Source organism: Delphinapterus leucas, chromosome 4, assembly GCF_059928025.1.
Source record: "Delphinapterus leucas isolate spDelLeu-1000000601 "Yukka" chromosome 4, BTC_Dleu_Yukka2, whole genome shotgun sequence".
Classification (NCBI taxonomy): Eukaryota; Metazoa; Chordata; class Mammalia; order Artiodactyla; family Monodontidae; genus Delphinapterus; species Delphinapterus leucas.
The window spans coordinates 87119400-87133922 of NC_143132.1; the positions used below are offsets into that span (position 1 = coordinate 87119400).

The window sequence follows — 14523 nt, forward strand, 5'->3', positions numbered from 1 at the left end:
AAGTCACTTAGGTACAGCCCACTCTGAGGCCACAATGGAAGATTTGACTCAAAAGCTACTTGTCGCCTTCTGGATCAGCGGCAGCCTTTCTGCATTGGTTTCATTCAGTCAACATTCACACTCAAAGGCATGTTGTTCAAATAAGAATGAAAGAATGATGTCCAGAATCAAACAACAAAGGTTACATTAGATTGCAGGAGAGAATTTAATGGGGGAAGGAGAGGATAATTATATACTGTCTTGTTAAAGTTCATTTCATTTCCCCATCATGTCCTCAGCCTGCTGCTTCCTGGAATAGTTTTATTATACTTTTAAGTAAGTGAAGAAAATCACAGGTGAAGGAAATTGTGATTTTTAAGAAATGCTAAAAATTACAACAATAAGAGTAACTAACACAAGATAGAGGCACTTTATGTGGGAGTGTAGTCTACAGTCTCTGGAGTTAAACTTTGTGAATTCCAACCCCAACTCTGCCACTTAGCAACTCTGTGTCCTTGAGCAAGTTGCATAAGTAAGTCTATTTCCTCATCTGTCTAATAGTAGTAAGATCTATATCTCATAGGTTACTTGGGAAGATTAAATGAAGCCATCTGTGTAAGTGCTAACACACCAAAGCAGTCATTTTCTAAATTCAACTACCGCTTTGAGTAATCAAGCAAATAAAATTGTACTTGGTACATTTTAGGCAGGAAATGAAACAAGTTCAGATCCTGTCAGATCAGTTTCATCCTCCTTACCTATGAAACTGGAGCTCACCCCTCCAAAACTGAGCTACCCCCAGAAAAATACAGAGGAGCCTTGTGTCTCTAATTGCAGGAAAATCCATGAAAATGGGGTACACTGAGAAATTTCCGCTGTTCTAAGAAAAAGCTGCGAAGCATAATTCTCAGATCTTGATTCCAGTACCCTCTACAACTCTCAGGAAGGATAGAACTAAGTCACATAGGAAGGGCTCACCAGAGAGAGCAACATAATATCCAACTCAAAAGCTGCTTTTCACCTTGATTTTTCTAGCATATAACAGAGAGACCTGTGAAATACTGGAGGAAATTACATATTCAAAAGAATATATAATTTCTTGCAATCCCAGAACCTAGAGTATTGCCTTCTGTATTAGTTTCCTAGGCCTGCCATGACAAAATGCCACAAAATGAGTGGATTAGACAACAGAGATTTATTGCCTCACAATTCTAGAAGCTAGAAGTCCAAAATCAAGGTGTCAGCAGGACCATGCTTCCTCTGAAGGTGCTTGGGAAGGATCTGTTCCAGGCCTCTCTCCTGGTTTCTGGTAGCTCTGTGACTTGTGGAAGCATAACTCTAATCTTCACATGACATGTGTGCATGTCTCCCAGTATGCATGTCAGTCTCTGTGTCCAAATTTCCTCTCTTTATTACCACCCTACTCCAATCTGACTCATCTTAACTAATTACATCTCCATTGACCCTATTTCTAAATAAAGTTACATTCTGAGGTACTGGGGGTTAAAACTTCAACATATGAGTATTGGGGGGACACATTTCAATCCATAACACCCTCCAAAGTAAGAGGTCAGGAAAAATGGCATGTTGAGACTATGGGATTTTCATTGCTTGGCCTCAGCATTCAGTGCATCTGGGTCACACAGATTTTTATCTTTAAGGAAGACTCTCATTTGATAGTCTGTTCTTTTTAATCTTAAAAATATATGTCTAGGGGGGCTTCCCTGGTGGCGCAGTGGTTAAGAATCCACCTGCCAATGCAGGGGACATGGGTTCAAGCCCTGGTCCGGGAAGATCCCACATGCCGCAGAGCAACTAAGCCTGTGTGCCACAACTACTGAGCTTGCGCTCTAGAGTCCATGAGCCACAACTACTGAGCCCATGTGCCTAGAGCCCGTGCTCCACAACAAGAGAAGCCACTGCAATGAGAAGCCTGCACACTGCAATGAAGAGTAGCCCCCACTTGCCACAACTAGAGAAAGCCCATGCGCAGCAACGAAGACCCAACGCAGCCAAAAATAAATAAATAAATATATATATATATGTATTCAGGGGGACCCTCAAGACGGCAGAGGAGTAAGACGTGGAGATCACCTTCCTCCCCACAAATACATCAAAAATACATCTACATATGGAACAACTCCTAAAAAACACCTACTGAACGCTGGCAGAAGATCTCAGACTTCCCAAAAGGCAAGAAACTCCCCGCATACCTGCGTAGGGCAAAAGAATAAAGAAAACACAGAGACAAAAGAATAGGGATGGGACCTACACCTCTGGGAGGGTACTGTGAAGGAGGAAATGTTTCCACACATTAGGAAGCCCCTTCACTGACAGAGACGGGGAGTGGGCAGGGGGGAAGCTTTGGAGCCATGGAGGAGAGCACAGCAACATGGGTGCAGAGGGCAAAGCAGAGAGATTCCTGCACAGAGGATCAGTGCCGACCAGCACTCAGCAGCCTGAGAGGCTTGTCTGCTCACCTGCCAGGGCAGGCGGGGTCTGGGAGCTGAAGCTCGGGCCTTGGAGGTCAGATCCCAGGGAGAGGACTGGGGTTGGCTGCGTGAACACAGCCTGAAGGGGGTTAGTGCGCCACAGCCAGCCGGGAGGGAGTCTGTGGAAAAAGTCTGGAACTGCCCAAGAGGAAAGAGACCATTGTTTCGGGGTGTGTGAGGAGAGGGGATTCAGAGCACCACCTAAACAAGCTCCAGAGATGGGCGTGAGCCGCGGCTATCAGCATGGACACCAGAGACGGGCATGAAATGCTAAGGCTGCTGCTACAGCCGCCAAGAAGCCTATGTGCAAGCACAGGTCACTATCCACACCGCCCCTCCCGGGAGCCTGTGCAGCCCACCACTGCCAGGGTCCTGTGATCCAGGGACAACTTCCCTAGGAGAACACACGGCATGCCTCAGGCTGTTGCAACGTCACACCAGCCTCTGCCAACGCAGGCTTGTGCCACATTCTGTACCCCTCCATACCCCCAGCCTGAATGAGCCAGAGCCCCCTAATCAGCTGCTACTTAACCCCATCCTGTGTGAGTGAAGAACAGACACCCTGAGGAGACCTACATGCATAGGCGGGGCCAGATCCAAAGCTGAATCCCAGAGCTGTGGAAACACAGAAGACAAAGGGAAATCTCTCCCAGCAGCCTCAGGAGCAGTGGATTAAATCTCCACAATCAACCTGATGTACACTGCATCTGTGGAATACCTGAATAGACAACGAATCATCCCAAAATTGAGGCGGTGGACTTTGGGAACAACTGTAGACTTGGGGTTTGCTTTCTGCATCTAATTTGTTTCTGGTTTTATGTTTATCTTAGTTTAGTATTTAGAGCTTATTATCATTGGTAAATTTGTTTATTGATTTCGTTGCTCTCTTCCCTTTTTTTTTAATATATATAATATTTTCCTTTTTCTCTTTTTGTGAGGTTGTATGTATATGCTTCTTTGTGTGATTTTGTCTGTATAGCTTTGCTTTTACCATTTGTCCTAGGGTTCTGTCGGTCTGTTATTTCTTTGTTGTTGTTTTTTTTAGTATACTTTTTAGCGCTTGCTTTCATTGGTGGATTTTTTTATTGGTTTGGTTGCTCTCTTCTTTCTTTCTTTTTTTAATTACTTTTTTATATTTAACAATTTTTTAATGTTAATAACGTTATTTTATTTTATTTTTTTCTTTCTTTTTCTTCTCCCTTTTCTTCTGAGCCATGTGGCTGACAGGGTCTTGGTGCTTCAGCCGGGTGTCAGGCCTGAGTCTCTGAGGTGGGAGAGCTGAGTTCAGGACATTGGTCCACAAGAGACCTCCTGGCTCCATGTAATATCAAATGGCAAAAGCTCTCCCAGAGATCTCCATCTCAGCAATAAGACGCAGCTCCACTCAATGACCAGCAACCTGCAGTGCTGGACACCCCATGCCAAACAACTAGCCAGGCAGGAACAAAACCCCACCCATTAGCAGAGAGGCTGCCTAAAATCATAATAAGTTCACAGACACCCCAAAACACACCACTGGATGTGGTCCTGCCAACCAGAAAGACAAGATCCAACCTCATCCACCAGAACACAGGCACCAGTCCCCTCCACCAGGAAGCCTACACAACCCACTGAGACAACCTTACCCACTGGGGGCAGACAACAAAGACAATGGGAACTACAAACCTGCAGCCTGCAAAAAGGAGACCCCAAATGCAGTAAGTTAAGCAAAATAAGAAGACAGACAAATACACAGCAAATGAAGGAGCAAGGTAAAAACCCACCAGACCAAACAAATGAAGAGGAAATAGGCATTCTACCTGAAAAAGAATTCAGAGTAATGATAGTAAAGATGATCGAAAATCTTGGAAATAGAATGGAGAAAATACAAGAATTGTTTAACAAGGACCTAGAAGAACTAAATAGCAAACAAACAATGATGAACAACACAATAAGTGAAATTAAAAATTCTCTAGAAGGAATTAATAACAGAATAAGTGAGGCAGAAGAACGGATAAGTGACTTGGAAGACAAAATACTGGAAATAACTACCACAGAGCAGAATAAAGAAAACATAATGAAAAGAATTGAGGACAATAGGGAGGATGGGAGGGAGGGAGATGCAAGAGGGAAGAGATATGGGGACATATATATATGCATAACTGATTCACTTTGTTATAAAGCAGAAACGAACACACCATTGTAAAGCAATTATACTCCAATAAAGATGTTTAAAAAAAAAAATTAAGGACAGACTCAGAGACCGCTGGGACAACACTAAACACACCAACATTCGAATTATAGGGGTCCCAGAAGAATAAGAGAAGAAGAAAGGGACTGAAAAAATATTTGGAGAGATTATAGTTGAAAACTTCCCTAAAGTGAGAAAGGAAATGGTCAGTCAAGTCCAGGAAACACAAAGAGTCCCATACAGGATAAATCAAAGGAGAAACACACAAAGACACATATTAATCAAACTATCAAAAATTAGGGGCTTCCCTGGTGGTGCAGTGGTTGAGAGTCCACCTGCCGATGCAGGGGACACGGGTTCATACCCCGGTCTGGGAGGATCCCACATGCCGCGGAGAGGCTGGGCCTGTGAGCCATGGCTGCTGAGCCTGTGCATCCAGAGCCTGTGCTCCGCAATGGGAGAGGCCACAATGGTGAGAGGCCTGCATACCGCAAAAAAAAAAAAAAAAAAAAAAATACAAAGAAAAAATATTAAAAGCACCAAGGGAAAAGCAACAAATAACATACAAGGGAATCCTCATAAGGTTAACAGCTGATTTCTCAGCAGAAACCCTGCAAGCCAGAAGGGTGTGGCAGGACATATTTAAAATGAAGAAAGGGAAAAACCTACAACCAAAATTACTCTACCCAGCAAGGATCTCATTCAGATTCGACGGAGAAATTAAAACCTTTACAGACAAGCAAAAGCTAAGAGAATTCAGCACCACCAAACCAGCTTTACAACAAATGCTAAAGGAACTTCTCTAGGCAGGAAACACAACAGAAGGAAAAGACCTACAAAAACAAACCCAAAACAATTAAGAAAATGGTAATAGGAATATACATACCGATAATTACCTTAAATGCAAATGGATTAAATGCTCCAACCAAAAGACATAGACTGGCTGAATGGATACAAAAAAAAACCCGTATATATGCTGTCTACAAGAGACCCACTTCAGACTTAGGGACACATTACAGACTAAAAGTGAGAGGATGGAAAAAGATATTCCATACAAATGGAAATCAAAAGAAACCTGGAGTAGCAATTCTCATATCCAACAAAATAGACTTTAAAATAAAGAATGTTATAAGAGACAAAGAAGGACACTACATAGTGATCAAGGGACCAATCCATGAAGAAGATATAACAATTGTAAATATTTATGCACCCAACATAGGAGCACCTCAATACATAAGGCAAATGTTAACAGCCATAAAAGGGGGAATCGACAGTAACACAATAATAGTAGGAGACTTTAACACCCCACTTTCACCAATGGACAGATCATCCAAAATGAAAATAAATAAGGAAACACAAACTTTAAATGATATGTAAAACAACATGGACTTAATTCATATTTATAGGACATTCCATCCAAAAACGAGAATACACTTTCATCTCAAGTGCTCATGGAACATTCTCTAGGATAGATCATATCATGGGTCACAAATAATGCCTTGGTAAAATTAAGAAAATTGAAATCATATCAAGTATCTTTTCCAACCACAACACTCTGAGACTAGATATCAATTACAGGAAAAAGTCTGTAAAAAATACAAACACGTGGAGGCTAAACAATACAGTACTTAATAACCAAGAGATCACTGAAGAAATCAAAAAATACCTAGAAACAAATGACAATGAATATAGGACGACACCAAACCTATGGGATTCAGCAAAAGCATTCTAAGAGGGAAATTTATAGCAGTACAATCCTACCTCAAGAAACAAGAAACATCTCAAATAAACAACCTAACCTTATACCTAAAGCAATTAGAGAAAGAAGACAAAAAAAAACCCAACGTTAGCAGAAGGAAAGAAATCATAAAGATCAGGTCAGAAAGAAATGAAAAAGAAATGAAGGAAACAATAGCAAAGATCAATAAAACTAAAAGCTGGTTCTTTGAGAAGATAAACAATATTAATAAACTATTAGCCAGACTCATCAAGAAAAAGAGGGAGAGGACTCAAATCAATAAACTTAGAAATGAAAAAGGAGAAGTTAAAACAGACACCACAGAAATACAAAGCATGCTAAGAGACTACTACCAGCAACTCTATGCCAATAAAATGGACAACCTGGAAGAAATGGACAAATTCGTAGAAAAGCACAACCTACCGAGACTGAACCAGGAAGAAATAGAAAATATAAACAGACCAATCACAAGCACTGAATTTGAGACTGTGATTAAAAATCTTCCAACAAACAAAAGCCCGGGACCAGTTGACTTCACAGGCGAATTCTATCAAACATTTAGAGAACAGCTCACACCTATCCTTCTCAAACTCTTCCAAAGTATAGCAGAGGGAGGAACACTCCCAAACTCATTCTACGAGGCCACCACCACCCTGATACCAAAACCAGACAAAGATGTCACAAAGAAAGAAAGCTACAGGCCAATAACACTGAGGAACATAGATGCAAAAATCCTCAACAAAATACTAGCAAACAGAATCCAACAGCACATTAAAAGGATCATACACCATGATCAAGTGGGGTTTATCCCAGGAATGCAAAGATTCTTCAGTATATGCAAATCAATCAATGTGATACACCATATTAACAAATTGAAGGAGAAAAATCACATAATCATCTCAATTGATGCAGAAATAGCTTTTGACAAAATTCAACACGTAGTTGAAATAAAACCCTCCAGAATGTGGGCATAGAGGGAACTTACCTAATAAAGGCCATATATGACAAACCCACAGCCAACATCGTTCTCAGTGGTGAAAAACGGAAACCATTTCTGCTAAGATCAGGAACAAGACAAGGTTGCCCACTCTGCCGCTATTATTCAACATAGTTTTTGAAGTTTTAGCCACAGCAATCAGATAAGAAAAAGAAATAAAAGGAATCCAAATCAGAAAAGGAGAAGTAAAACTGTTACTGTTTGTAGATGACATGGTACTATACATAGAGAATCCTAAAGATGCTACCAGAAAACTACTACAGCTAATCAATGAATCTGGTAAAGTAGCTGGATACAAAATTAACACACAGAAATTTCTTGCATTCCTATACACTAATGATAAAAAATCTGCAAGAGAAAATAAGGAAACACTCCCATTTACCATTGCAACAAAAAGAATAAAATACCTAGGAATAAACCTACCTAGGGAGACAAAAGACCTGTATGCAGAAAACTATAAGACATTGCTGAAAGAAATTAAAGATTATACAAACAGGTGGAGAGTTATACCATGTTCTTGGAAGAATCAACATTGTGAAAATGACTGTACTACCCAAAGCAATCTATAGATTCATTACAATCCCTATCAAACTAGCGATGGCATTTTTCACAGAACTAGAACAAAAAGTTTCACAATTTGTATGGAAACACAAAAGACCCCAAATATCCAAAGCAATCTTGAAAAAGAAAAATGAAGCTGGAGGAATCAGGCTCCTGCATTTCAGACTATACTACAAAGCTACAGTAATCAATACAGTATGGTACTGGCACAAAAACAGAAATATAGATCAATGGAACAGGATAGAAAGCCCAGAGATAAACCTACACACATATGGTCAACTTATTTTTGATAAAAGAGGCAAGAATATACAATGGAGAAAAGACAGCCTTTTCAGTAAGTGGTGCTGGGAAAACTGGACAGCTACATGTAAAAGAATGAAACTCGAACACTCCCTAACACCATACACAAAAATAAACTCAAAATGGATTAAAGACCTAAATGTAAGGCCACACACTACAAAACTCTTAGAGGAATACACAGGCAGAGCACTCTATGACATAAATCACAGCAAGCTCCTTTTTGACCCACCTCCTAGAGAAATGGAAATAAAAATAAACTAATGGGACCTAATGAAACAAAAGCTTTTGCACAGCAAAGGAAACCATAAACAAGACAAAAAGACAACCCTCAGGATGGGAGAAATATTTGCAAACGAAGCAACGGACAAAGGATTAATCTCCAAAAGATACAAGCAGCTCATGCAGCTCAATATCAAAAAAACAAACAACCCAATCCAAAAATGGGCAGAAGACCTAAATAGACATTTCTCCAAAGAAGATATACAGATTGCCAACAAACACATGAAAGGATGCTCAACATCACTAATCATTAGAGAAATGGAAATCAAAACTACAATGAGGTATCACCTCACACCAGTCAGAATGGCCATCATCAAAAAATCTACAAACAATAAATGCTGGAGAGTGTGTGGAGAAAAGGGAACCCTCTTGCACTGTTGGTGGGAACGTAAATTGATACAGCCACTATGGAGAACAGTATGGAGGTTCCTTAGAAAACTAAAAATAGAACTACCATATGACCCAGCAATCCCACCACTGGGCATATACCCAGAGAAAACCATAATTCAAAAAGAGTCATGGGGGCTTCCCTGGTGGCACAGTGGTTAAGAATCCACCTGCCAATGCAGGGGACATGGGTTTGAGCCCTGGTCCGGAAATATCCCACATGCCATGGAGCAACTAAGCCCATGTGCCACAACTACTCAGCCTGAGCTCTAGAGCCCGCGAGCCACAACTGTTGAAGCCCGCATGCCTAGAGCCTGTGCTCTGCAACAAGAGAAGCCACCGCAAGCCCACGCACCGCAACGAAGAGTAACCCCTGCTCACCGCAGATAGAGAAAGCCCAAGCACAGCAACGAAGACCCAATGCAGCCAAAAATAAATAAATAAAATAAATTTATTTAAAAAAAAAAAAAAAGAGTTATGTACCGCAATGTTCATTGCAGCTCTATTTACAATAGCCAGGACATGCAAGCAACCTAAGTGTCCATCAACAGATGAACAGATAAAGAATATGTGGCACATATGTACAGTGGAATATTCCCCAGCCATAAAAAGAAACGAAATTGAGTTCTTTGTAGTGAGGTGGATGGACCTAGAGACTGTCACACAGAGTGAAGTAAGTCAGAAAGAGAAAAATACTGTATGCTAACACATATATATGTAATCTAAGAAATATATAAATAAAAAATGGTTCTGAAGAACTTAGGGGCAGGACAGGAATAAAGACTCAGACGTAGAGAATGGACTTGAGGACACAGCAAGGGGGAAGTGTAAGCTCGGATGAAGTGAGAGAGTGGCATGGACATATATACACTACCAAATGTAAAATAGATAGCTAGTGGGAAGCAGCCACATAGCACAGGGAGATCAGCTCGGTTCTTTGTGTCCACCTAGAGGGGTGGGATAGGGAGAGTAGGAGGGAGACAAAAGAGGGAGGAGATATGGGGATATATGTATACATATAGCTGATTTACTTTGTAATGCAGCATAAACTAACACACCACTGTAAAGCAATTATACTCCAATAAAGACGTAAAAAAAAAAAGATAATTGGACAGTTAAATATGGTGCCCATATGTAACCTAAACAGAAGAGCACTCTAGAGCTATGTGTTTAGGAGAACTTAAATTTGAAAAATAAAATCAGCATTGTTGCAGAACTGCAATATTTGCTCAAACCATAAAAAAAAAAAAAGAAAATTCACTCTGACAATTTTTCTGTGATAATTGGAATATTTACTCAATTTTTAACATATTTACTGGAATTATTAAATTTAATCACCTTACTCTTTGTTTTATTTGTACCACTTTGACTGTTGCTCTTTTTAAATATATTTTTTATCTTCTTTTCTGTCAAAAAAAAAAATATATATATATTTATATATATATATGTCAAGGCAGAAACACTATATTTTTGTTAATCCCTAAGGATTATAGTTCTTTTTTAAAATTATTCCAGACCCACAATTTATATCTCAATATGCAACATAATTCACATACATTTTTAAAAAGGAGAAACTTTAGCATACGAACATCTTAGAAAGAATTCTAACATGGTCCAATAATTTTATAGCTAAAGTTTCTGGGCAAAAGGTATAGTTATCATTTTCTGTCCAAATTTTTAATAGTCATTTTAAATGGAACATCATTTCAGAATAGTATGAAATTACATTGTGAAATCAGGGCAGTCGATGAACATTACGTGCCTATTACATCCCAAGCATTATGTATGTCTTTACACTTAAGGAATGGATAGTAAACAATCTTGGAGTAAAATATGGGGCAGAACCTGCTTTAAGTTGTACCAAGTCAATCAAATAGAAATTTGAAGAACCTTGTATTAAGATGAGAGGCTTTTATACTCGGCATTTTCTTCCAATGAAAAAATAAATCCAGTGTGCCACCATCTTGACAACTCTTTAAATATATAAAGAATATAGTTCTTATATAACTTAACACAAAGTAAACAATATAGCAATTATCTCTTCCAAAGGTCAGTCAAATGCAGGGTTTTTTCTCTCTGACCCTAAAAGAACATATCAATCTTCTACCTCATAGAAGTTCTAAATTGTAATTTTGTTCTTAAGTATTTCAATTTTTTTTTTTTACTTTTTGCTTGTTTCTACATTAAGATTAACTTTTGTCATCTAGTGATGATGACTTCAAGCTGATCAAATAAGGATGTTTTCCGTTTTTTTGCCATTAACATCCTAAATTATCTTTTATTCTTCTGTAATCTAGGTAGACAGTTAATTCCTCGACCCTCTTAAACTGTGTCCCTAAATGGTAGGTAGACCAAGATTGCTAATACCCTTGATTTTTAAATGGCAAATATATATTTACACAGATGCATGTAAAAAATGCTCTGACAGTAACTAGAAAATAGATATTTTTAAGACATTGCTTATGTTATAGGACAAGTAATTACTATAAAACTTGCAATAATAACTTCTTGTCCTATAATCTCCAAAAAATATAATATATGTCAAAGTACAGGAAAGACTCTTCTGAAAAGCAAGAAGAATAGGGGGTCCTTGGTTTACATTTATCAATCTACATAATCTAAAAATAATTTATCCATAATCTTGAGCTATTAAGTGGACAGTTACTATAGAAACATTTTTCAAGATTTAAAAAATAAGAGTATCACTCCTTGGTATGGGACCTGTATACCTATCAAAGAGACCCCTATATATAAGGAAAAAGATACCCTTAACAAAGTTCACAATGCCATCACAGCCACCTAATTAAATATCTTAACTGCAGAATTAGTGTAATTTTTCCAAATACATTTTTATAAAACCCAAATAGCCATGAACCCAATGGCATGCCACTTTAGAGAACTTAGAAATTTGGGAAGTAGCTTTAATTATGTATTCCAATAAAAAGGCAAAAGTTGGTTGAATTATTTAAGTCCAGTTTATCTATTTGACATCACTGGCAAAATCCTTCCTAAAGGAGTTTGCTTTGTAAGCATTGTATTAAAGAATTCCATGTTTTCTGGAATGCCAGAGTAGCTTACAAATCAGAACAGAGATCCCATCAGCTCCTTGCAGCACATTCTGTGACTGCCCCAGTCAGGGCTGTCCATGACTGTCCTCTCTGACCACTCCTTGTAGATTTATTCCTTTAGAGAAAGTCACTGAAAATCTGAGACTCATCATAAACATCTTCAGTGCCCTGTGGGAGCCTTCCAGTCCAATAGGTTGTGATCTTCAATCATGTGTCCTTGAGAGAGATAGAAACAAATACTTATATAACATATTACATCTTCTATCTTTAGGAAATTCCACCCAGTGGAATGGTTATCAAAAAAAAAAAAAAAAAAGTTTTTGAGATTGCCAACTATTTAAATTATGCCTCAGACTACCCAAACTGGCAAATAACTGGTAGCTAAACAAAAACTAATCAAAGCCACATCAACAGGGTCAGCACATTGCTTCCAAGTTCACATAAAGTCTAGAGAGAAATGGTGAAGAGCACAGGCTTGGGGGTGATGGGACTGTGTTTGAATCCCCTATGGACACTGACCTACCAGCTATATTATTTTCCTATTGCTGCTGTAACAAATTGCCACAAATTCAGTGGCTTAAAACAACATAAATTTATTATCCTACAATTCTGGAACTCAGCTGTCCTAAAAATCAAGGTGTCAGGAGGGCTGCATTCCTTCTGGAGGCTCTAAAGGAGAATTCATTTCCTTGCCTTTTCCATGGTACCTAGAATTCCTTGGTTTGTGGCCCCATATTCTCTCTCCAAAGCCAACAGCATAGCATCTTCAAGTCACTCTCTTTCCTTATCTCCTCTCTCTCTCTCACTCTCTCTCTCTGTCTCTCTCACACAAGTGTACACACACAATTTCACTTCCACTATAACAGATGATGATTTTAATTTAAACACAAATTCTGGGACACAAACCTTCATGTGCCTAAGAGAATCTTTAAAATCAGATTAAGAAAATCAGTAGAGCAGACACCCCCTTCCGTGCTAAGCTATGCTATCTTCGAACCCCATATGAAACAGTGAGACCCTTTATTTTTATCTTAACTAAAGTGCACACCACATGCACGCACACACACGCACACTCACACACTAAAATGAGATTTGTCTTCCTTCACAAAGTGAAAGGCTGAACACATCCTTCTATGCTTTTGAAATTGTGTTCCCCAGGGACTCTCTCAGCTTCGAGCTTGCCATTCAACCTCCAAGGCACCCCCTTCATCAACTATAACAAATAGGGCCTTTTGTCTGTGCCCAGCAGTTGTTTCACATTTGCTGGGTAAAGAACAAAGGAACGGAGGCTCAGAACAAACTCAGGAAGTGCTGAGGACAGTTTGGAGCGGAAAAAAACGTTACTGAGCCAAGTTTGAATTCGCAATTCAGTCTTTGAGCAATTCATTTATTCTGAACGGTAAGAAAGATATAGAATTAAATTAATACTCATCAGTTATTATTCTGTAACAAATGTACTTCCTATATGCAAGCAGACGAGTCCTATGGAATTTGTTTCTAAAAGAAGTGTAGGAGCAAGTGACTAATTCTTAATTGTTTGCGCAATTAGTAAAAAGACATATATGGCATTCCAGAGACTGTTATCCACTTCCTTCCTTCTGTTATAAGGAAATCACGGTGGGCCTATAGAACCCCTGCCAACACAACCGTGGCCTGGAAATTTCCATTTAAACATTCAAAGGATATGAAATGTGTGGCATCCTAGCCTACCTTGGCTGCTTGCTGCGCTTACATTTTAGACATCAAGCCAGGCAGCTGAGCTCTGAAAGCTACTCTTCTCCCCCCCACATTCAAGTACTTGCCGGCCACAAAATACTCCTCGTAGCTCAGAGCATCTTGCATTGGAAAGTGGTTCCTGTCTCCTCAGGAAGACTGGGACAAGATAAGCTCAGATGAGATGACACTTTCAGGCCTTTTTATGAAAAATTTACTTCATAGCATATTCTGTAGAACCAATATCTTGTCTCATCCTCCATTTTATTCCCGGTGGTGTTTCCTCTTTCTGTCGGTGTATGGATCTGATTCTTGCCTGAAACAGAGAGGAGTGGGGAAAATAGGAGAGCAAGAAAAAGGAAATGGAAAGAAAAGCATCACAAATTGGCCACCAAAGAATGGAAATAACATTTACTGAATACCTACAGTATGCCTGGCACTTTACACATTTGACTTACAGATTAGATAATTTAATCTTCATGTCATACCTAAAGCACAGACTTAATTCTGCGTTTTTCAGATGAGGACACTGAAACTCAGAGAGGTCAAGAAGCTTACTCCAAGTCACACAGCTAAGCGGTGGTAGAGCCAGGTCTTTCCACTTCACCATTATATCATCCAACTGTTGTAATTTGTAACTGAAATCAGAAAGCAAGATTACTGAGAGTAAAGATTCTATCCTAAGAATCCCGTAGGATGGTTAGCTCATGAGGAGCTCAACGATCAGTACTAAAGAAATCCTGGTTGTGAAATTAATTAAGCCCTGGCCCTGCCTTGAATGCAAGTGGGAAATAGATGGAAGAGTGTTGAGATGTCAACAAAAATCCATTTCCTACCAA

The 14523-nt window shown here is 39.3% G+C and overlaps 1 protein-coding gene across 2 annotated transcripts in view; it reads left to right on the top strand.

Annotated features, from left to right (window-relative positions):
- The window catches only part of PEX5L (peroxisomal biogenesis factor 5 like), a 114674-nt gene that overhangs the window by 10593 nt on the left and 89558 nt on the right, over positions 1-14523 (top strand). The gene's annotated exons all lie outside the window — the stretch shown is intronic.